General features: G+C 47.7%; 1 protein-coding gene across 3 annotated transcripts in view; it reads right to left on the bottom strand.

The window, feature by feature from the left end:
* CACNA1H (calcium voltage-gated channel subunit alpha1 H) overlaps positions 1-23,756 on the bottom strand; it is a 221,701-nt gene that overhangs the window by 180,087 nt on the left and 17,858 nt on the right. The window contains exon 1 of one of the 3 annotated variants that reach the window (XM_062588651.1): positions 17,156-17,233. The exons of the other annotated variants lie outside the window; for them this stretch is intronic. The gene's annotated coding sequence lies outside the window, so the exon portion shown is untranslated. Of the gene's footprint in view, positions 1-17,155; positions 17,234-23,756 lie in introns of those variants that run through there. 3 annotated transcript variants of the gene reach the window in all.

The raw sequence follows: 23,756 nt of genomic DNA on the forward strand, positions 1-23,756 counted from the left end.
TACGTCGCCACCTGATCAAATCCGCATTTAGAGCTCAAGCAGCTAAAAAGAAAATACTTCAACTGTACCCGCTCTGTAACACATCTCAGTATTTCACAGACTAGCGGAAACCCTTTGAGGTTATCATCTCACCCGTCCAAGGCCACCGCAAACCAGTTCTCTGCCACGTTCCTCTCACCCATGAGGAACATACTCCACCACGTGACCAAGTTGGTCCATTTGCTGATGCTGTTGCTCTTCAACAGATAAATTATGGGTATCTCCCTGTACTCTGCCTGAACACGAAGGAGTAGCGACACGTGAGGCCACCGTCCCTGCTCCCAGCGGCTGCACCGCGCGTTGGCCACCAAGGAGGAGCTGCTGGTGCAACGACCGTCCGCAGCGGCGGGCTGCCACTGGGCTGACGGCACCACGTGTGGTCTCCCGCTCGGCTCCGGACTCAGTCTAGTTCAAAGTGTTTCCAGAAAGGAGTTTTCCCTCGCCGCTTTGGTGGCACTGCGGGAAGTTTGCGCCGTGTTCCTCTCTCTCGTGCAGTTTCTCTTCTATCAAGTCCGTTCACATCCTCTGCTGTCACTGTATTTCTTTTAAATGTTCAGCGGCTCTTCAATTCCCTCCTGACCACGTGCTTCAGTCTCAGTCATTCACTGTGGCTCTACATACCAGTTTTAATTTTTCCACTAAAAACCACATTTTCACGAGTGCATAATTTGATTAATTAATACGAAATAAGAGATCACAGCATGCACTGGATCTGCTCGTGATAACCAGCATTAGTGGGGCCAAGCGGACGGGGGTGGCCATGTGCCCCCAGAACAGAGTTTGGTTTGTTGTTTCTCCGATGCCCATGCAATTACTTTTAATTATCTCTGTGGAGCTTAAAAAGAGTCATTTGTACAGCTCCTGTATGCGTGCCAAGCCGATCCATTTACTCCAACATAAATCTTTCATGGCTGCTACACCAGAGAAAGTATCTTCCAATCATAAAAATTCATGAACCAAAAAAATACAGATCTGTCAATTAAATTAATGCAGTGAAGAAAAGGGCAACTGATGCTGTCACAAAATACAACGAATATGAAAGTCTTCTGATAGTCAAAACCAACACCTACGCAGGCCTGGCGGATATCCAAGACGTTACGAGCTGGTACCTACATGTAGTAGCGAACAGCACTGGCCTCGTGCTTTGGCACTCCGACCAATTACCAAGTGATCTCAACCAACGTTAATTTATTAATGGGAATCAATGATGCTTCAAGACATTACGTACCCCGGTCACCAGCTCACCTGCTGCTGCCGCACCACAAATGGAGAGCTGCAGCCTCGGACGATCAGAGGTTGATGGAAATATTGTGCCTGCTAATGGCAGCACCTGCACGCCTCCGATTTCTTTTTCTTTTTCGTTTTTTCCCCTCCTTTCAGGAGTAAAGAAATTTGTTCCATGATGCATCATGGCCAGTGCAAGTCTGGACTGTTTGTTCCCTCCCAAATTAGCAGGAAAGAGAAATCTGAATCCTTTGCAGTCCATCAAGTTTATGTAAGAGTTTATATCAGATGTGATGCCTGCAGCAGAACAGGACTGGACTGGGCAATCCAAGAGAATACATCAAGCCCTCTGTTTTTTTCAAGGATTGGTAATTTTTAATTCTTAGGTAAGCAAATTGGGAGAAGGATGGTGGAAAAGAAGAAAAAAAATCCAATTGCAAGGAAAATAAATAGTTAAAATGAAGTCATGGGGAAAGGAAAGATAAGGAGATATCTCCGTGGAGGGTGCCAGCTGGCTCAGGAGGGAGCCCGGGACCATTGCTGGACGGATGGATGGATGGTTGGATGACAGTGTCACTGGCTCTCCGGAAAAGCCAGCGGCGTTTCCCAGCCCTTCCCGGCGGAGGCCTCCAGCCTCCAGCCCTCTGAAGAGCGCAATGTGCCACGGAACAGTTTCAAGACCAAGGTTTATTTTCCTTATTAAATGCAAAAGCCAAACAATAGGTAATTAGTACGTGAAGTAGCAAAGCCTCGATTTAAACCTCTCCAAGGGGAGAACGCAACAAATGGTCGCTCCCCCAGCGCACTGCACATCTACATTTATTTTCCCTCTTGCTTTGATCTCGCTTGAGCTAGGAGATGATCTACAAAACCGAGCAACTGACAGCAGCAAAAACCGAAGCCAAGATAAGCTGCTTCTTTTAACGTCCCCCCCCCACAACAACCTTCCCTCCTCACACCCTTTCTGACTACTCCCTGCCTCATTTCGTGGCTGCAACAAGGTGTAAGCCCAGGGGTTCCCCGGAAGGAAGGTGCTGAGCACATCTAGGTTACCGAACAGGAGATTCCCCAGGCACAGGGATAGGACGCGAGGTGCTGGGATGCAAACTCGGTGCTTTTTGGCTCCTGCCTCTTCGATAGCTGCCCGAAACCCGAGGGCTGCCTGCGGCTTGGTGGTGCCGCTTGCTGCTGCGGCAGCAGGACACGGCTGGGCATGTGAGAGCTCCTCGGTGGAGCGTTTAGCTCCACTTGTGGCAATTGCAGGAAGGGGCTGAAATGGGGCTAAAAGCATCCAGCTTGGCGATCGAGGCGCGAGACGAGTGGAACGATCGTCAACTCTTCGCGGCTCAGCTAAGTACCTGCCAAACACCCAGGCGGCTTAGAGACTTTGTTGAGTCTTGAGTTTGAACTAGAAATCTCAAAAGAACGAGTCTTCGCTTGAAACCTCGATGCAGGCCAGAAACTCCCCCAAGAAAATCCATACGAGCACTTCCAGACCTAGCCCTTCTCCAGACCGAGATGAGCCAACAGGAACCGAATTAATAATGAAGAGGTGGCAGGACTCCTAGAAATAAACTCCTCTATTTTCACCAAGAAGGGACTATTTAAGGTGGTGTTCAGAGCTGGGTCAATTCGCAGCCTTGTCCAAGCCGAGGTAATGGCGCTTCTGATTTATGAAGCCGCTTCTCAGAGCTGGTGCTGGTTGAAAGAAGGGTAGATATATGGGGGAAAAGCTTTGGGACAGTGAAACACCGACGGGTGGGCTTGGCTCTCTGTTGTTTTGCACTGTCCGATCACACAGTCTTGCAGGAGCTGCGAGCATGCCAGGGGCTCTGTGTCCCCCAGGACCTCGCCATTAGACATGCATCCCACAGCAAGAGCAAGAAGAAGTCCTTGGCTAAGGAGGTGACCTGCATTTCAGATACCATATAAATAAGCATGTGAAAGATGCAAAACACGATACCCCCTGATTGCTAAACCCAGATGTATGAGGAACTTTGATTTGTGGTCTGAAGGCTCTTGAATCAAATATTTGTTATGAGAAAAATCTTGAATTCAGGCACTGAGGTGGCACACGATGAGCGGCAGCGGTGTCCCTCAGCCTCCTGCCAGCGGAGACGCGTGACTCCGCAAAAACCTCCCTGGCAGAAAGCAAACACGAGCGAGCGAGTGGAGAGCAGTGCCAGGCGTGGGACCGCTTCTGCAGCTGGTGCCCATCACATCTACTCTTAAAACATCAATTAGAAAAATCAATGTTGTCATCAATTAAGCAGCAGCTGCAGCATTTCCCTTGCCTCTTCCTCCCCTAGTAGCTCCCAAGCTCCCAAGAGCTTAGCACGGCATGGGCAACGGCCTTCGCACGGCAACGATGAAGTCCCCACCAGGATATTGTCCACTGCAGATGCCAGTCCAGAGACACGCCTCAAATCCTCGCTGCACGCTGTTTGAAGGAAGCAACGTGGCACACGTAGCTGGAACATACCTACATTCCCCACTCTCTTAGAAGTCCTCCTGCCTTTTTGGTTGCCACTCGCAGCAGAACAGACTCAGAGGAGCGATCTCTGCAAACCCCCCAGACCTACTGCACCCATTGCAGAACCGAACATTTGCCCTGGGAGAGCTGAGCAAGCTCAGCTGGGCTCACCCCGGTGAGACGTTTGGAGATGCCTGCACAGGTGGACAGACGGGGACAGCTCAGCCATGCCTATGCCAGAGCCAGAGCACAGAGCCCCAAGCCAGTCTAGGCCTGTTATTCCAGAGCTGTGTCCCAATTACTAAATCCTTCTGAAAACTCATTCAGGTAGAGTCAGGTGAGCTACTGGACTGCAGCCAGACCTGAGCTCAGACATTTCTGCATCACGTCCTATTTTATACCACGGACATGCCCTTAACGGTCCTAACGAAAGCAATCGCCATGGACCTCAGCAGGTCTAATTGCAAGGGCCAGGAAAATTCACGTGTTTCCATAGAGCACCATCCATTCGCTTAGTACTTCACTGAAAAAGTAGCGTAGCAATATAGCAGGTAAAGGCCCAGCGAGAAACGACAAACACCCTCTGTTTGCGACCGGGCAGGGATTATCTGAGGTTAGCACTGAAGGCACAAGAGGATACGCAGGAATTACCAGCTGCAACCAAAGCTACAACATCCTGCACAATATCCGGCCTGCAAGACTGGCCGGCAGTAGATACTCTGCAAGGTCACTCAATGGACAAATATGAAATAACCTGCCTCTCTATTAAATTCTCCTCCTAAGCCCTTTCAGAGAATCTATGCTTGGCTGCACCTATCTCATCCTCTCTTTTGAAAATCAAGCGTTTTGTCTGAGGGTTTTTTTCCCCTTCACAATATTTTACAGCTCCTTGTCATCCATAAGCGATCCGGAATTCTCCTTTGAATTCTAGGGTTTGATCAAGCCTGAAATTTAGATTTTGAAGATAATGGGTGAATATGAAGCTCACTCTTCCTGGGTAATTCAAGTCTTCAGAATAAATCATTCAATTCCTGTTTCTGTTGATCTTATTTTAAGGTGGATCCCTGAGAGAAAAACCCCTAATAAATTTGTGGCCTCAGAGGCATCCTGTAGCCAAGATTACCCAGGCTGGAATTCAGTTCTAGTGGCTAGCAACAGCAAGAAGAGATTCAGGTCCAGCGAGCTCTTAGACCTCAGAAAAATCTCCCAAAGTAATGTAAGGGGGTGTAGTACCAGAGAGGACATTTAATCCCAGCAGAAGAAAACCCCGCCATGGCAAGGGCTTGGAACAGTGGGTTCCCATGCAACGTGCATGTTTGCTATCTCTGATTGCTCTGCCACGTGCACATTCTACCAAGCTCAACTGTCCAGCCAGGATCTGCTGTGCCCCAGCTGCTCGAAACCAAGAACTCAAGACAAGATGCAAAGTGAAGCAGCATCAGGAGGTGCAGTGAGCTGCGCTATCTCATGCAGCAAAGAGGTATTGATGCACTTCCTGGAGAGGACTTCAGCTCTTCCATCAAACCACTATTGAGCTTCTCTTCTTCATCTCCTTTTCTAGCTGAGGACCACCACAGTGAGCCCCTCCAGATGCAAATGCTGAGTTAGGAAGCCTAAGCAGTTTCAGGGACAGTAGACACTGACCTCCTCCTCAGTCCCTTCCTAATAAAAGCACCTAAAGTGGGTGGCTTTTCTCGAGCGGGCTTCACTGGCCCCTGGGCTTCCTCCCCGCTCCTCCTGCACACACCCAACATGAACGAGCCCCTCACTTTCTATCACAGTCTTTATGGCCAGAAATAAAGCTCCCAAGCACTGCACACGCCATTACTCACCAATCAATAGCATTGATTAAATTATAATGGCAACTGTCAGGACAAAGAGGCAGCAGGAATTGCTAATCTAATTCTGAAGCAAGCTATAAAACTTTACCACCTTTTTTTGTTGCTTATGAGCATGCTGATGGCTTCCTGTCTCTTCCGCTGGCTAGCTCCATGCAATTTAATTGGATAACTGCTTACTGTCAAAAAGGGGATATAAAGATTTTTTCTCTTGACTCAGGGAGACTCCTCGACCCAACCTCTTGGGCTCTGGCAAGCAAAGCTCCTGATAGTGCCTCCCCTGCACACAGAGCTAAATCTTCATTAGCTTTAGGTTGCATAGGAGCTATGAATCATGGCTGAGCAATGCAAAGCCTTTCTAATAGACGCAAACAGCATTTCTGGGTTAATTTAGCAAAGGGTTAAAGAAAAGCTGACACGGAGTTAGTGCAAATAAGGTCGCTGCTGGGCACCGTGATTTTGCTGGAGGTGCAACCCCAAGCCTTTGGTGTCCCCGTGTGGGAGATCAGCTGGAAACCCACCAGCGTCACTGTGCATGAGCATGTAAAAAGCAAGCGAAAGGATTAACAGATTTCATCTGATTATTTAGTAGGTTTGCATTTCACTTTTGCTTTCTCCGGATGGTGAATAATAAAAGCAGACGGCTCGATCAGCCTTGCTCCGACCCCTTTCCAGTGGCCGGTCCCCGTGTCCCTGCATGGCGCTGCAATGTCTGGGTGCCACAGGCCACCCCCAAAAGCCAAACAAAGGGGAAAATCCATTATTCTAGCTGCAGGCAAGGTCTGCATGAAATTAATACTTCATGAAAACTCTCACCAACATTAGTTTTATGGTTTCTCTGTCTCATTAAAGAACAAATTCTGGATCTATAACACCTGAGGATGTGCTGCTAATTCAAACGCTGCTTGCACAGAAATTTGTTAAAGGATTTTCCAGTTAATTTTGTTTGATTAGAGAAGCTACAATACAGTAATCAATTTATGAAGCCCATTAACAGGTTCACCCCCATCAAAGAGCAAAAAAAAGTCCACATTCTTCATCTCACTGGTTCAGCACTATTAAATTTGAAATGAAAGACTGACAAACCTGCAGCATTTAACTGTTCCCTGAAATACATGCAAAGTCCTGTTTTAATTATATTTCCTGCATTTTGGAGACAGGCTTTGACTTTCTACTCGTTTCTGTGTTTTGGCAGAAGTGAAAAATTGGTAAAATATAGATTATGTCCATCGATATTGACCCTACTAATCCCATTGACTGACGAATTGAATTGGACAAAGCCACAGGAAGATATTCTTTCTAAGATGAGCAACCAAAAAACCTTATTGAACAAGGGCCCAGCTCACCAGTCCCGCAGCCTCGTGCAAGTCTAGAGCCTGGCAGTGGGGCTGAGACCCCTGAAAGTTTCACTGTGGTTTCTGCCCCTAAAGCCTGCAGCTGTGACCTCCTGCTCGTCCAAGATCACAGGGCAATTCTGCAGCAAAGGCAGGATCCAAAACTCAAGGCTTTTGACACTCCAGTTCATTTCTCCCAATATTAGGTTTTTGGAGATCTTTATAATTAGTTTCTTTTTGATCTGAAACAAACCAAGAAAGATAAAGTAAAATGTTACTGGCTCGTTGCTTTTTTTTTTTTTTTTAAGAGTCAAATCTAAGGAAAAAAGCTCTGTTCTAAATATTTGATGGAAATTTTAAAACCCAAAGTAGCTGCAAAGAAAAGAAATCATAAGGTTCTGAGATGTCTGTGCTGAAAACCCGGTTGTCTCCTGTTCCCTCCCATTCAAATTGCTCAGAATCACCCAGCCCAAGTCCCAGACGATTTCCCCATTGCCAGCTCCGTACTCTTTGCTTCAAACATTGCTTCCTAGTTTTTTCCCTTGCAGCTCTACCAACAAAAACAGCAAGTACAAATATCGGTTGGATTTTTGAGTCAACAGCGTTTCACTAAACATAGATGCACTGTGCCGTTATCGAAGAAGATGTAGTTATTGCAATTACTTTAAAATAGCAAAGGAACGAGTAGCAAAGTACGCCCATTGCACTGAATGCAGTGAAACATGGTCAGACCCGGTTCCTGACGCTGTTTAAAAGCAATAAAAACAAAGCATCTGGGCAGGTTGTGTGCCGGGATTTGCGTGACATTGCGTAACATGGAAACAGCACCAAAACGCATCAGCAAAATTATCTGCCCGTAAATCACAGCACCCAGCTACAATCCTTTTATGTATTCTGCCGCTTGGTCCGTTTTCCTCTGGCTGTCTAGACGGAGGAGCAGACGAGCATCTTTGCAGCTCGCAGCCGCTGTCCCGCCAGGGTGCCGGGAAGCCCCCGGCAGCAGACGCCCGTGTGCAGCCCCACGCAGCACGCTGCCGCGTTTTCCTACGTAAACGCGGGCAGAACGTTTCCTTCCCAAACCGAGCGTGCATGCAACTCACATTTAAAAAAAAAAAAAAAATTAGCATTGGCACCCCGCCCCACGAATACTAACGCAGCGTCTCCCGCTGCCTGCAGCGGGTGCGAGTTTTTCTGCCCCTGCTCCTTTCCCGAGCTCCGCAGGGAAACGGTGTCGGCGCTGGCGTGGGACGTTTCAGGAGGAGAGCTGAGACCTGATGGTCACGGGGTGGTACAGCTACTGCTGGGGGGGTCGGGCTCCGCCACCCCGAAGTCCACAGGAATTTGGGAAGTACGCACGTCCCGTTAGGCACCGATGTGCGCTTCATCTCCTCGTTACTACAAAGCAAAATGCGCAGAACTGTGGCTTAAACAGGGTTTTTTTCACAGACGGTGTTTCCCCGCCGTGCTTTGCCCAGATCCCTGTGTAATTCATCCCGGGTGGCCACGGTCTCTAAGCCTGCTGACTGCAGATATCGTTCTCCTCTGTTGGCTTAAACCACGCCGTCAACCTGCCCACGGTAAAACACCGGGGCTTCACCCTGGGAACGGCCGCGTCCCAGGCGCAGGGCGAGGAGCAACCCGCCCCTGGAAAACGCGGGGCAGAGCGACGGCACCGGCTCGGTTTGCCCCGAGAGGGGCTCGCTGCAGCTCCGCGGCGGCCGACCTGCCTCCGGCCGGCAGCGCTCCGCCAGCGCCCGGACTCGCGTAGCTCTTTGCAGGGGCTCAAGCAAGCAACGGCTGCGAGACGAGCTGGGCTTAATTACCCCTCGTTAGGAAAGCAACGTGTTGGGCACCTGATTTGTTCGGTTTTGCCCTTATTTATTTATTTATTTTTTCTTAAGTAATGACGAATTGCCGCCTGCCCTTCAGGCTCCTACAGCGGGGAGGACAGGGGAGAGCAGGGGGGTTTCCAGGAGCGCGACTCGAGCCGGAGCTCCGGGTGCCCTGGCGCCCGGCCCGCCTGCAGCACGGCCACGCTCGCGGAGCCGACGCGGGCGACCGCGCAAGGTCTGCTGCGGCGGGCGGGAGCCAGCGGAGAGGTGCCTTCGCGGGCACGACGAGAGGGAGATGCCGCTTGCTTGCGCCTGCGCCGATTTTGCAGCGTTTTCCCTCGTTCCCGCCGCCGTGCCGTGCTGGCTCTGCCGTTGCCTTTCTGCAGAGGACAGCTGGCCAGCAGCAGCCCCGCAAACGGCGTCAGCTCCAGAAAAAATTCTGCCTTTCAATCAAGGTAGCCTGAATACCTCAATAATAAAATCTCCTTTCAAGATGATGTGATCAAAAGTGACATCGGAGAAATAAAGCGGAGGGGGAAAGAAGAGAAATGGGTTGTCCTGGCAACTGGCATACCTTTCCAGCACTCCGACATTATTGGATGAAATAAAATAAATGTTTTCTAATTAAATTCATAAAGGGTGGCATTTATCAAAGGGTGACCACTTAACATTTTGATGTAGAAATGGTTATTTCTTGCAACTGAAGGATTTAATAACGGCCCAGCTTTGATCTGAATGAAATATTCAAATCCTCTTTTAATTGAACAGCATTTGGGTTATTCTTATTTTTACTTCAAATGATAACGGCAGAAATCATGAATAAACCCTAAATCGGCCCCTCAGATTAAGCAGGCTTGGCCTTGAGCAGCCTTTTGCATGCTGTGATCTAATTCAGTGGGCTCCACTGGAATTATCCCGGATTTATAGCAGTCCAGGTGAGATGAATTCAAGACCACTAAACTGTAATCTGGGATTCACTGAAAACACCAAGTCTTCTACTGAGTACGACGGGCCAGGGACTTTATGCCAACAAGCCAACTGGCAGCCCACAATCCTGCCCATCAGCAACTCAGCCAAGGTCAAGAATGGCAGAACTAGAACTAGACAGCCATGGAGAAAACCTGCCAGATTTAATAAATCTTCTTGGAATCCAATCTTCACTCTCTGGGAATCGCTTGGAAGGGACGACAGCTGGGGCGAAGCTGCGTGCACGGAAAATGGGCGCCAACTGTGTGCCAGCCAGTGCACGTTTCCCTGGAAATCCATGAGACCCAGGGAAAAGAAAGAGCAAGAAGCAGGTGTTAATCAGGTTGGGTTGCCAAAGGCAGAAAACCGCCTGCAAATCGGTGAGGACAACTCGGCCCGCACAGGCGCCGCGGGACAACCGTCCCACCCGCCGCGTGGCTGGTGCTCCTGCGAGGCCGGCCGCTGGGAAAAGGGAGGAGAACTTCCATGCATCTTCTAGGCTTTGAACTCCAAGACCTCTCGAGATAAACAGTCTAAATTAAGCAGCAATACTTTCCAGGCTCCCTAGCAAACATATCCATTTCGGGGCAGCCCTTGGAAAGCCAGGCATCCACCAGAGCAGCTCAAGGCACTGCAAAACGTTTTACAGGGACCCCAAGTGGCCTTCCACAGATTTAACCGCAAAACAAATGGCCTGCTCCAAAACTCAACTTACTTTGGAAAAGCAGACAGATCTTTGAGTGCTTCTAAATCTAAATAAATCTCTGTCAATCACTGTACATACTGTACTGGAAAGCACAGAGCAAGCACAGGCTAGGAGGCAGGCATCTGATGAAATATTTATCATTCAAAAGCAACCAAAAACAACCACAAAAAGAGACTTTCTTTTTAAGGCTTCATTGCAATGTGCAGTTCTGAGGAGGAATAGTGGGAACAACAAGAATATAACAATGAGGGATAAATATTAACGAGAGTGGATAGGGAGACAGATGGAGCCTTCACCAGCAGCGAGCCGGCCACTGCGTTAAGGATAAGCAGCTGCCATTCCCGACATCCACCAGCACATGGAAACTCTGGCAGGGAAACACCAGGAGCAGGGAGATAACATCAGGCATGCTGTGCCCATTGCAGCCGGCAGCGTTCGCAAAGGACAAGTTTGGAGCGATGATCGGTTCTCCATCTGTGGTGCTCATTAGGAATGCCGGAGCAGATGAGATGACTCCAGCATCAGCCCTGCATCTGCTTCACAAGGCAGACCCAAATTGGTAATACTTACAAGAAGCTGTAGTTGCCAGAAGAGACAAGTGTGCGGGAAGGGGAGAACCAACTGGTTGGGAGTTGATGACTTGCCTCCAGAAGAAAGGAAGGGAAAGGGGGATGGAAGGGGAAATGTTTTCACCTACGCCTCCTCCTCTGAGGTCCTACAGAGGCTAGCAACCTTATCCAGGTCACAGACTAAAGCAGACTTAATCACTACTGGTAGTGCTGAAGGGCAGCAGAGAAGTTCAGGGAACCTGCTAAGCTGACTGTTGCATCCTGCTCAAGCAGGGCGCAGCAAGGAGCAGCCGGAGAGATGGTCGGAGTATCACCTGGCAGCCTTTCTCTGTGCTCAGTGAGGCCGGTCCCTCCTAGGTGCTCTCATGGTCAACACCCTTCTGAAACAGCTGCTGGAGAAAGAGGTTTCCTGCATGCAGACAGGCACCAAAGATGACTAAGGGCTGCTCAGCACCAGGGGACGCACAAGACCTGTGTTGCCACATGGTGACTCACATACCACAGAACCAGGAAGATCAACCAACACTGCTCTCCATGGATTACATTTGCACCACTAATTTACAGCTGAGCTGAAATAATAATCAGCACCGAGAGGGAGCAAGTCTTCCTCAAGAGGTGTGTTCATCTGTACGCCCATCTTCCTCGCTGCACACAGCTGCTCTGAGACACCTCTTTTCCTTCTAGCTGTTAGAAATCTGGACAGACTATGGACAGAGACTGACTTGCTTTATCCAATGAAATTCCACTTATCAGTCTCCAGCAGGTTCCACATACTTAATTTTCCTTTCCCTGCACCCCAGTAATTTTGTACTGCCAAGAGCCTACCTTCTCTTTCAGATAAAAATATCAACAGCAACGTCCTGTTCTTTGCCTGTAACAACACATTCACCTTATTTATGATCGTTCAAATACTCAATTAGCTTCAGTTTACTCATCCGTGAGATGGGTATAGGATCGCATATCTACTTCACAGCTACCATCAACCACTAGATAAATTATTCATCATTTTACAAGGTATCATTAGCCATGCTCTTTCATACCTGGGAGTACACGCACATACAGAACGCTTCAGCCCATCATCGTTAATGCTCGATAGCTTTCATCTCCGTGAAAGCGATCCGGGCAGAACTGCCCCATGCTCTCCTGATTTACGAGAGCGCAGAAGTCTGATCACAGAAGAAGGACTCGGGACTTCTCGGCACTACTTCTAGTTCTGCTCTTGCTCCCCCATAGGACTCTGACCCTCTTGTGCCTCAGTTCTTCCACCTCGATTGCAGAGGTTTGATTTATTCACACCTACAAAGTGCTATCAAAAAAAAAAATCACTGCATGGGAGGTGTTACGAGAGAGAAAAATATTATCGTGCCTAAAACCCATGGTGAGAGGTGACTTGGCTTTAACAGATTAGTCAATATTGCCTGGTGAAAAATACACCTTCTGATGGATTTCAGTGTCCGCTCTGCCTTGAATAGCAAAAGCTCTTAAGTGCTTACGCACACAGCTTCCCCCTTTGCAGACAATTTACAGCCAGAGCTGGTGGCTGGAATAGAGCTGACATGAGTAGACAAAGTGCCATGCCCCGAAGATGCTAATCATCTATAATATGCCTTTCCACTGCTTGCCAATGACACATTGCTGATACAGAGGAGATTTTCGTTCTGTTGCATTCATCTCAAATTAAAAAAAAAAAAAGAACTTTTTTGTTATTGTTATTACTGTACTTTCTTGGATGTTCTCAATTGATCCATTTTTGTTCAAACGCCTAATTCTCTGGTTAAAAAACAGCTTTTAGATGGATGAAAAAATTTTGACCAGGCTCACCACTCGAAGAAATGCCACGTATCTGACTGCAACGGAAAACGTCTGTGAAGGATTGTCATTAGACCTGTGGTCGGACATAATGAATTTGCATTACATAACAAGCTCATGGCGCCAGACTTTGCCAGTCGCTCTATAGGACTAAAGCTCCCAGGCAATTACAACAGACATGGAGGCACATTCTCCATTAAAGAAACGCACTTCCTTCACCACTGTTACCCAAAAGCTGATATTAAACAGGAATGCAAACTTCTTGCCTCTAACTGCCTTCTTCACATTTGCAGTTTGCATCAGGATGGTGCTGCCTGAACATCAGGCCTGGAGCAAATAATTAATTGTGCCACAGTATACCAAAGACATAGTTTTTTCTTTTTTTTTTAATTTTTTTTTAAGAGAACTGCAATCAAGAATACATGCATGCAAATATGGTTATATTAAAAAGATTTGTTGGGAGATAAAATGATGCTTTCTACATTCTACAGAGAATTAGAAAAAAAGAATATAGTTATATGGTGACTGTATTTGTTTGTACTTGAAATGCAAAAGCCTCTCCATTTTTATTGCGTTTATTTTCAGTAGTCAGTGCTGAACAAATGGCAACGGACGTGGATGCCCTAGTGTAAATTTGCGTGGGCTGCACATGGGCTCGCTCCCTCCTGCACGCTCGCTGCTGCACAGCCAAAGGCAGTGGAAATCACAGGAAGAGTCGCAGCGTAGTTTCTTGACCTCTACTGATACACTTTGAGGACAAAGAGCCACCGAGGACTTAATGGCGGCTGAAGGGCTCTGCTTTCCCCCACCTCTGCCACTTGGCCGTGCAGCCCGGCAGGGTTTGGCGTCGTTCTTCCTCATTACACTACCCCGGGGCGGTCACACAGGGAAATCGTACGCTCCACAATATTGCCATTTCTGTCCAAGAACTTTGCACGGTGTCAGTCGAATTGCTGCATCTCAGCAGGCGCAAGGTTGATACCCATCATCTCCAGTGTGGTGGCACAGCCACCGCCAGGGTGGGAAACAGCCTCCCAAGTCCTCCTGGCCCAGCGTCCCAGCACAGCTCCACAGGGCCCTTCAGCCAACACCACGGACGAAAAACAGGGACAAGACTCCATGGGATGCCACCAGGTCCCCAAACTGACCACCAGTGAGAGCACCCAGCGCTTCTGGGGTTTACAGGTGAACCAGACCCTCTGATTTCACAGGGAGGAGACAGGGACTGCTGGGGGCCGAGGCTTGCCGTGAACCCCCTCGGCACCAGGTCAGCCACCCCAGCAAAGCCCCGGTGCTACGGGTGTCCTCACCTGCTGCCCAACCACCAGCTTGGACCCAGGAGCCCTGGGCCTCCCGCAAGAAGAAAGAAGTAGCGGAGGAAAAAAAAAAAAGAAGAAAGAAGAAGAAAGGAGAAAAAGGAAGATGAAGGGAAAAAAAGGAAGAGGGAAAGGAAAAAAAAAAAAAAAGCCCCATTCCGCCGGCGTTCCTCCCCGAAGCTCACGGCCGGCGGCGCGGGCGCAGGCACGGGCTCGGCCGCGGGGAGCCAAGCCGAGCACGAGCAGGGAGCCAAGGCGCAGCGGCTGAAGGGGGCTGCAGGTTCTGGGCTAAGGGCAGTGCTTGGCTTGGGGTGAAAAACTTCTTTTGCAGCGAAAGTTAACCAGGAAAAAAAAAAAAAAAAAGAAAGCTCCAAACTTGCATTAGCTATAGGAAAAGGGCCTACGGGTTCGATAGCCTGACTTAAAATTATAAATTACCCTGCCTAACTTAACGAGGAGCTTTATCAGTCCATGCGCGGCTGTGGCGAACGAGGCAGCCCGGGTATTAGTGACTCCTGTTGCCATGGGAACCTCATCACTAGGAAACTCGGGCACCGAGGGTAGCGAGGAAACCCCAGAGATTCATTAGCAACAGGTTCCCATAGCAACCGCACTAAACTCATTAATAATTCTCCCTTCCTTCCTTCCCCTCCCGAAACCTCCTTCCTTCCGCGCCTTCCGCGCGTGGGTGCGGAGCTGCGCCGGGAGGGACGGGGACGGGCTCGGCCGCGCGCCGGAGCCCGAATCCCCCCTTTCCCAGGGTGCCCGACTCCGGCTCGGCCGCCCGGACCTCGGGGGCTGTTTTAACTCACGGTGGGAAATAAAAGCGAGCGAGCAAGGTGGATGCATCCTGTTTGCAGAACAGCGTCGCTCGAAGAGCTATTCAGTGACCTGAGAACTGTTGCTAGAGGGTTAAAAAAAAAAAAGAAATAAAATTTAAAAAATTCCTCTGGTGAGACAGGCAGGTCCCTCGCGAGCAAAGGATGCCCCGATATTCAGGTCCAGTCCGGCCATTTTCTCCGCCGTGCTGACCCCGAGCGGTGCCACCCGTCCCCACTACGCATCGCCCGCCATTGGGACCGGCTTTCTGGGTTCGAAATTCATTTGACCTGGATTCGGGACAGCAATGCTGTTCCTAAAGCGGGAGCGGTGCCGCAGGAGGTAGTTCGGGCAAGACAGGTCAGCAAGACATCAAACCTGCTCCTGTTATTTTTATTTATGGATTTCAGTGAGACATGTCACAGGACAGTTGGGTAAGACCGAGTTAGGTGTTTTGGAGGCCTTCGAAGATGATTGCTATTCCTTTCGAACGAAAATAACATTGAATTAACTGTAATAATAGTATAATAACAGAACAACCTGAAGGGCAAACTGTATGGCTTTCATTTTTCCTCATTTGCTTGTTTGCCTTACATAAATAAGATATAATCTCCTATGATAAACTAACGAGAATATCAAACTAATCAAACCAATTGTAAGGTTTTTATCTTGGCAGTTACAAGAAAAACTCTCTGGCAATATCAACCAAATCCATTTCACCTAGAGGTCTCATATCCCAGCCAGCTGCTGTCAAACTTCCAGGAGAGGGTTATTTCCTATCCCGCTAACCTAATCTCTCGTTTGGAAGTGAAATCATAACACGGAGGACATTTGGGCTGAAAGAGCCCCCAGTGCTGGAGAGACCCTCAGCTATTGCAGACCAACATACTGGTGAGCAACATGCAAACTCTTTGGTGTAGGCGAATAGCAGAATTTATTAACCATTTGAGCCTGCTGAGATAAGGCAGATACCTGATAAAAATCAATATAGATCCAGCCCTGCAGATGTTTGTCTCTGCTTGCTACCGTTAGGGCGATTCTTCCAAACTTCTCCATCTATAACCCCTTTATCCGCGCAAGGAGCTACCTCCAGGTTTGGGACCACAATTGGGAATCTCTGTGCTCCAGCAGCGGTTTATATGTATATCCAACGCAGCTACACTGCAAGGTTTCTACAATTCCAATAAAATCCTCCAGCAATTTTCAATTCTCTGAACAGCAACAATAAACAAATTAACTGAAGAACACTATATTCACGACGTGGATGTACCCCAGAGCCCAAGACAGAACGGGATCCCATCGCACTAGGTATTACACAAACACCGACTAGAAAGACAGCACATCCTCCAAAGAGCTTCCAAGCTAAAATTGTTTATTATTTTAATAAGTCTAGTCCCAGACGTTATAAAATCTAGCATCTTCACGACTCTTCCATGTAGCAATTAAATGACAAATGCAAGAACCTACTTTAGAGCCTCTCTTTACTGCAACTGCTTAGGATACTATTAAGCTTCAATCTTAAGGCAAGGAGCAGAAGGAGAAGGACAGTAGTCAGCAAAGTACCGAGCTACCACCAGGAAGCCCTTCATGTCAATACGCTCTTAAATCTGACTTTCTTTTAATTCCATCTTAACAGGACAGAGTCTTTTTTCCATCATGTGATGGGTCAAAAATACATATACTTTTTAGAACGTGATCTGGACAGAAGGAGCAAGGGTCAGGGAAAATGCTTTCATTATTCACCATAATAAGACTGTGAGACTTGTACAAGAAAGATATTAATAGCACTCATGGGGGAGTTGCTTGGCTCGGCGCTGCCGCCAGCCCAGCTGCTCCATATGAAAGCAGGCTCGTGGCAAGAGGCACGTGCCGCGGAGTGCCGCGAGCCGCCGGACGCTGCGTGGGATGCTCTGTGCCGCGTGGGATGCCCCCGGCACGGCTAGGCTTGCACTGAGCTTGCCGAGAAGCCCCAGTCCCGGTGTGGTGCCCTCCTCTTCCTGCACAGAGCACTCCTGTCTAAGGGATGAGTAAGGGGTCCTGGAAGGTCTTCCCATGGCACTGGACAGTAGAGATGAGCCTCCTGCCCTGCCTGGCCACTCACAGGGGGTTTTTGCATCTTTCCAAATGGTGTTGGGCAGGCCAGACGACACAAGGCGGGCTGCCCGCAGCAGGGCTCGCTGAACCCAACAACCACCCGCTGCAGGGTACAGCTGTAATGACCCAAACTCACCTGCCAGCAGCAGCGATGACCCATTTTAGGCAGTGGTTTCCTCTCATTTGCTGCTCTCAGACCTAACTGCTGGTCCACTCGCTCCTTTGAAGCTAGCCAATGCAGCGGATGAAATGGTGTGAGGATGCAGGGTGAGGCACACTAAGATGCTGAAAGCGTAGTAAGGCTTATGTACCAGCGTCTTTAAGGGCTGAAATTCTTCTGAAATCTGGGAAAATCTACCAAACATTCATACCTGGGATGTAGGATCTGCCACTTAAAATGCATTTTTGAGAGGCCTTTCTTGTGCACTGTCAAATCATCAAAGCTGGAGAGGGGTGTCCCAAGATCTTCAGACGTTCAGGAGTGTTGTGTCTGCGAACCCTGCTCCGTGTCCCCCCACGCTGCTCCAATGTATGAACGAACTGGGGACCCGCTGATGGGAAAGGCACGCTGTTTAGTAACCACTGCTCAGAAGAAGCTGAATGCAGCAAGGTTAAAACCTCCTGGAACACTTTATAGTCATAAAGAACTTCTGGGCATAAAAATAATAATAATAAAAATAATAATAAAAAAATGTTAAATCATTGTCACCTCCTGGTGAAATCCAGGTTTAATGCCAGTCATCTCTTCTTGGCAGATTAGAGCCAAATGATACTCCTTGCTTCAAGATGATGGAGAAGACAAATGCTTTCAACAATGTGTTCTCACTTTGCAGATGTCCAACCCATCCAAAGATGAAACACCACCACTGTAAAAAACCTCAGGGTCACGGACAGAAAGGAGCTCAGCTTCTCCTTCTCTCCTGTAACACATCCAGCCAGAGGTGGCAGTGATCCCACAGACCTTTAAGACGTGGAGTTTGCACTTTAAAAGATAGCAGAGAGGCGGAACCGTCCCATCAATCAAGTCTCTAAACCTCTCTCAGCTCTGGCATGCGTGTGCTGTTGAGGCACACAAAGAACCCCAGGAGAACATGCCCTTCAGGGAAACGCAAGGTGTAAAATTGCAAGATGTTTTAAAGAAGGCAGCTGTAGCCTAACACATTACTCTAATAGTGGTATCACTCTAATAGTGGTGGTGAACTGGCATAACAAGTGGAATTAAAAACAACTTAGCCTAGGTAGGATTAGACTAGGGACTTTGAACGCTACTTGTTACGTCTTATTAAATACTGCTGTTGGGTTAATATGGGTCTTTGGAAATTGTAGTGTTGTAATACCGCTAGGGCCTTGAAAAGTTCAGCTTTCTAGGGGATCATTTAACGTACGCGATCCAGAGCAGCTCAGAGAAAGGGGTGTCACGCCAACTACAGAAAAGCAGCCACATGGGCAGGCTGAGCTATTCCAATGCCTTTGCTCCTCCACGCTGCTGAAGCTGGGAAGGTCATTAAAGAGGTGATGGATGGTGGAGTGACCTGAGACAAATCTCCGAACATCCCTAGAGTGCCAGGCTATTCTCACCACAAACTTTACGGGGCTCCATCATGCAATGCCTCAGTGCCTTGGCTGGAAATGGAGATAACACTGAGAGCTGCTCAGATGCCAGGGTCATGGGCACCATGCAAGGTTTGCAGGCAGGTAGATTTGAAAGAAAGATGGCCCCAACATTGCTTCCTTTACAAATTTCTGCTTTTTTTTCCTTTCTTAATTAAAAAAAAAGGTTCAGGTTTTTATGAAGAAAAAATATCATCCTGCAACATTCTGGGTTTTCGCTTAAGATTTTCTACCTGCAGTAGACATAAAATAAGTTTTGCTTTGCAGGGTTAATTTTGTAAAAGAACCTTCACAAATTGTCAGCAAATAAGTAACCAGAAATACCTGTTCCGATACAGCCATTTTTCATAGTTTCTGCTCATCCTCCTTGTCACCTCACAAACATGAATATCTTGACGAAGACATTTTGAAGGCTGCCTTCAGAACAATGTCACCTTGATGAAATAAGTTGATAGTAATAATTCTATCCCTGGGTCAGTTTTTGCACCAAACATGGCACATCAGCTCTAGGTAGTGTCCTCTTTGTAGCCACAAGTGATATATGGAAAAGATGCAACCACAACTTGCAGCACCCAGGCCTTCCTTGGACTGATGGATGATCGTAGCCATTAGCTTCTCCCAGGATAAGGCTCTCAAATGGTGTGAGTGTGGTGCAGCTGCCTTCCCTGCCAATTAAACTTGCATAGATTTCAAGCCATGGAGGATCTGTCTTCTTCAGAAGGACTTTCTTAGATTATTCCTCAAATGCATGGTTTGAGAGACTTTGGCTAATGGATAGAGTGACTCTCTGCACCTTTGCTACGAAGACGGTGCTTGTTCTGTAAGATAAAGAACTTCCATTTCCAAAGCTGTAAATGTGGTACCTAGCACTGGCTACAGACCAAAATCCAACTTGAAATAAGTTGGCTTTTAGAGAAAAAAAGAAAATCAAGGTATTTTAAGTCTTTGGATAATTCAGTAATTGTTTTCCTCAAAGACAGTATTTTATCTGCAGTATCGTGAGACGAAGAAATTCCATCGGACTAAAGCAAGAGTTAAAAGTGCTGCACAAACTGTTTCAAATTCCCCCAAATCACTCAATCTCTACAGTGTGGCTTCAGGAGATGATTTAATCTTTCAGTGTATAAAAGGCCTATAGACCTCTATACTGAAAAACGGAAGGAAAAGCTGTGTCCCTTATGAGCTCTTTCACATCTGACTTCATTAATGAGCTGCACGAGAAGGATTTTTCAGAACACCAAAACAATAGGAAATAAGTTTGCAAAGAAGTGGGAAGATGATTCCTTCTCTGTGTGCAAAGAAGGAAGACCGCTCCAGGGAAAGACGGACTTTAAGACTGGCTGAAATGTGAAGAAGGCCAAATATTCCCACTTCTCTTTAAGCAAAGTCACCAATGCCTTCCAAGGCCTCAGTTCAGCACTTTGCTGCAGTGGCTTCACGAGGAAGCAAGTCCAAAGCCACGCGGCGGAACCGAGAGGCAGGGTTTCACTCCAGTGATCACTTAAAAGGAGGTTATGGCCTAAAAGTCTCCAGTCAGAGACCCCTAGGTACATAGTTAAAGACTATCTGTACCAAATTTTCAGCAGTCTTGAACTTTTGTAAGTCAACAACTTCTGCAGATGTCAAAGCACTCAAGGGCCGTGGAATAAAATAGAGACCAATTAGACCTGGCTCCTGAAACAGGAACCTGAAGATCACTAGCTCTTAATAAAACTTGTTGCTTTCATGTTCATCATTCTTTTACAGATCTAAAAAAACTTTATATCTGTGGAACAGGCACAAAACCAGCCTTTTGGTCAACATTTACACATTTTGCCTGAAAAGCTCTGTACCCCAAAGCTTGATTTGTTTTTTTCCCCAATAGGTACATCGCTTGGCCCAATGAACGAGGTAGCATCTTTTAGTCTTGCCTCACTTACACCCTTACACCACTACGACTACAGCCACACTCTTATTCAATAAAACAGCTTGCCTTTCTCCAAGAAAACAAATGTTCAAATCGATGCACTAGGAAAAAAAAAAAAAAAAAAAAGCCAAAAACCCATAGCTGCAATAGCAGTTTAAAGAGTAAACAAACTCCACAGCTCGCAACGGGCTCTGAGATTTAATGCAGGCTCCTCCAGCCCACAGCCTGGCCGACATCCACTTCCGAATGCCTCGTGCAACTCTCTGTCCAAGGAAAATCAATGGGGGCATCGCGCTCGCTTTTGCACACAGGTCCACCTCAATGGCACAAATGGGAGGTGCCAAAAGCCTGGGGAAATGCAAATTCGAAGCAGTACATCAGCACCTGGAAAACTGGCTACAGTGGATGGCGGCAGCAAGACATCTTCAGAACTGTTGCAGACCTCCCAGTGCTCTTACAGAGCCTGGTGCAAAGAGGTGACAAGTGAGAAGCAATGTCTACGCTGACTTTCCTAACCTTTCCTCTCCTTCAAGCCATTCCTTTGAAGTTATTTTAGCTTAGATGCTATGCACTGAACGTTGCTCAGCATTGATTTGCTCTGCAATGTGGCTATAAGGAGAGCAGATCAATTCAGATTAGGTTCAGCCTGGTGGCTGTAATGCTACCTTGCAAGTTCACATCAGGCATTAACAGCAGTATAAAAGGGAAAGCTTTGTGGGGAGCAAGAGCAGGCCAAACACCTCCAGGACGAGGAGGCCAGGGTGGAAGCAACCTGTTGGAAGAGCTTCCAAAAAGCACTGGGATCTGCAGGAGCTTTGCTCCACCTGAAACAAGGTTTCTCTGGGTTTTGGTGCTAGCTTTTGGTTTAGAAACTCCCTGTTTGCTTTCTCCTAATTTTACTTCTTTCTCTTTGTGATCCAGAAGCAGTCTGGGCCAAATACGAGCTCTGGTCTAGTAACGCAAGGCACAAACAACCCCCAAGCCCAAAACTGCCACTGATTTCCATGGGTGCAAGGTTAGGTCCATCTAATCCACGCAAAATTTGCAAACTTTTTTTGAACACTCCCTGAGCATTAAAAAGATAAAATTAAAAAATTAAAGCATTAAATTAACACTGGGAAATTTATAAACAGCCCTGATCTTGCAGGAAATCTGACAAGAGAGGAAAATAAGGTGAAAAGGGTTGACGATACGTCGCTTCTACTGCCCATAGCGTTGCAGTGTGCTGCAGCCCAGCTGTATTTCACACACCCTGTTCCCCACTGCACTGCCCAGAGTTAAATACAGCTACAAAGCTAGCATTAAAAATAACAGCACAGAGAAAGAGATCAAGAGTTATAGGGAAGGAGAAAAAGTTATGCTTTCAGCTGAGATTTAAAGTGAGCTGCTGAGTCAATGAGGCAGAGAGGGAGTGGAATGAAGAGCCGCGGTGCAACAGCTCCTCCGTCCTCAGCCATGAAAGGCAAAGATGAACAAATTGGCTCAAAATTGCCCTCCTTAATTTTATAGCCGGCCGTACATACCTCATCTTTCTCCCAGCTCACTCTGCCCGTGCAGGGCTGCATTCCCAGAGTCCTCCAAAACACAGAGCTGCGCCTGGGCAGACAGCGGCCCCGGGACCAAGCTGCAGAGGGACGGGTCCCAAACGCTGTGGAGCGAGCTGAGACTCGACCCAAGCTCCCCGCAGAAGCCCCACAGCCGACCTCAGCTCCGCTCTTCCCAATCCTGATTTTCTCCAGTCTGCAGGAGCATACATCCTTTTCTATTAATTTGCTCTCCCAGTGCTATTATTATTTAAGCTTTGCATTACTTAACTCTCCGATGTGTTCTGAGACACAGTTTGCAGAAAAGGCACTATGCAAAATAAATTTGTATCTTCTGTTCTAATTTGTTTCAGAGGCTAATTACCAGTTTTATTGGGTTTCTGAGCATGAACGTGTACTGCATATTATGTACTGCACAGCTGCACACTAGAAAGTGATCGTCTGAGTATTAGAAGTTTTGTACTGTGTTTGTAAAACAGTAGGGGAAAAGGAAATAATAGATGGTCATTATGCACTAAATAGGTTCCATCTTTCAACCTATTTTCTCTTTTTTTCTGGTGTCAATATATAGATTTTCCCCATAGTCCCTCCCAAGTTTGTTCTGCTTGCTTCAGTACAGAGTACTGCTGCTCTTTGTTAACTTGCGACCGACTGGAGACGAGAAAAGTCAGTGGAGGGGGAACTTGTACCATGAGGAAAGTGTCACCAGGGCTGGCAGCATGGCAAGGGGAGCACCAGGGAAGCAGCATGTGGTGGGCCACCATACCAGTCCTTCGCCATCCAGAAAGCAAAGACCGTAGATTTATTTTTACAACTCAGACAGTTAAGTTTACTCGGAGGGGCCCATCGACAAAACCGCCACACGCGTAAAATTGCAGTTTATACCCACGAGGTTGGTGACAGAGACTGGGTACTCAACAAGAAGCAGCAAAGTGCACGAGGGACCTCATCCACCATGGGGCAGCGGATGGCATTGTCATCCCCAGTGGTGGCGAGTTAAAGTGCCCGAGCTAGTAAATCAGCAGCGTCACGAAAAGAAGTGATTAGAAGCAAGCAAAAAAGGCACAATTCAGTTGTCAGCTGTCAAGCTGAACCCCTGCTCCTCCTTCTTCCTATTTCTCCTGGCTGCAGGTGCCTCTCAGCTTCATACTTCCATATGTAGACAGCTAGAGCACAACTGCAGACTTGTCCTGGGCTTGTCCGAGTCTGCTGCTCCTGGAAGAAAGTACCTCCTCCAGGGAGCATCTCCTCCCAGCACAGGTCTCACTCAGGAGCCAAGCTGTCCTGTATCTTATCATCCTCTACATCAGACCTGTCATGGTGACAGCTCGCAAGGCAGAAATTCAGACAAAAAACATATTCCTGGGAGAATTATTGATGAGTCCTAAAATGCAGACATCACTCAACTCCGCCACTAATTCCGTTTTAATTCCCAGGACAGGTGAAGCACAAGCTCCTGCCTGCATCCTCCTTGGCTCTTGCCCTTGCCAACCTGAGTAGTGCTGAGGAATGGGGAGAAAGAACAAGTCTGGGACATGACATACACTGATGAATCACAGACAAACCTGCTGAAATGGGAAAAGGGAACACGTATGGGGGGGGAGACTCCCCCCACAACCCAGACCTCATCCATAGGTGCTCCAATATGACCTTTCAGACCAATTACCTCTTTACAA

Source organism: Rhea pennata, chromosome 15, assembly GCF_028389875.1.
Source record: "Rhea pennata isolate bPtePen1 chromosome 15, bPtePen1.pri, whole genome shotgun sequence".
Lineage (NCBI taxonomy): Eukaryota > Metazoa > Chordata > Aves > Rheiformes > Rheidae > Rhea > Rhea pennata.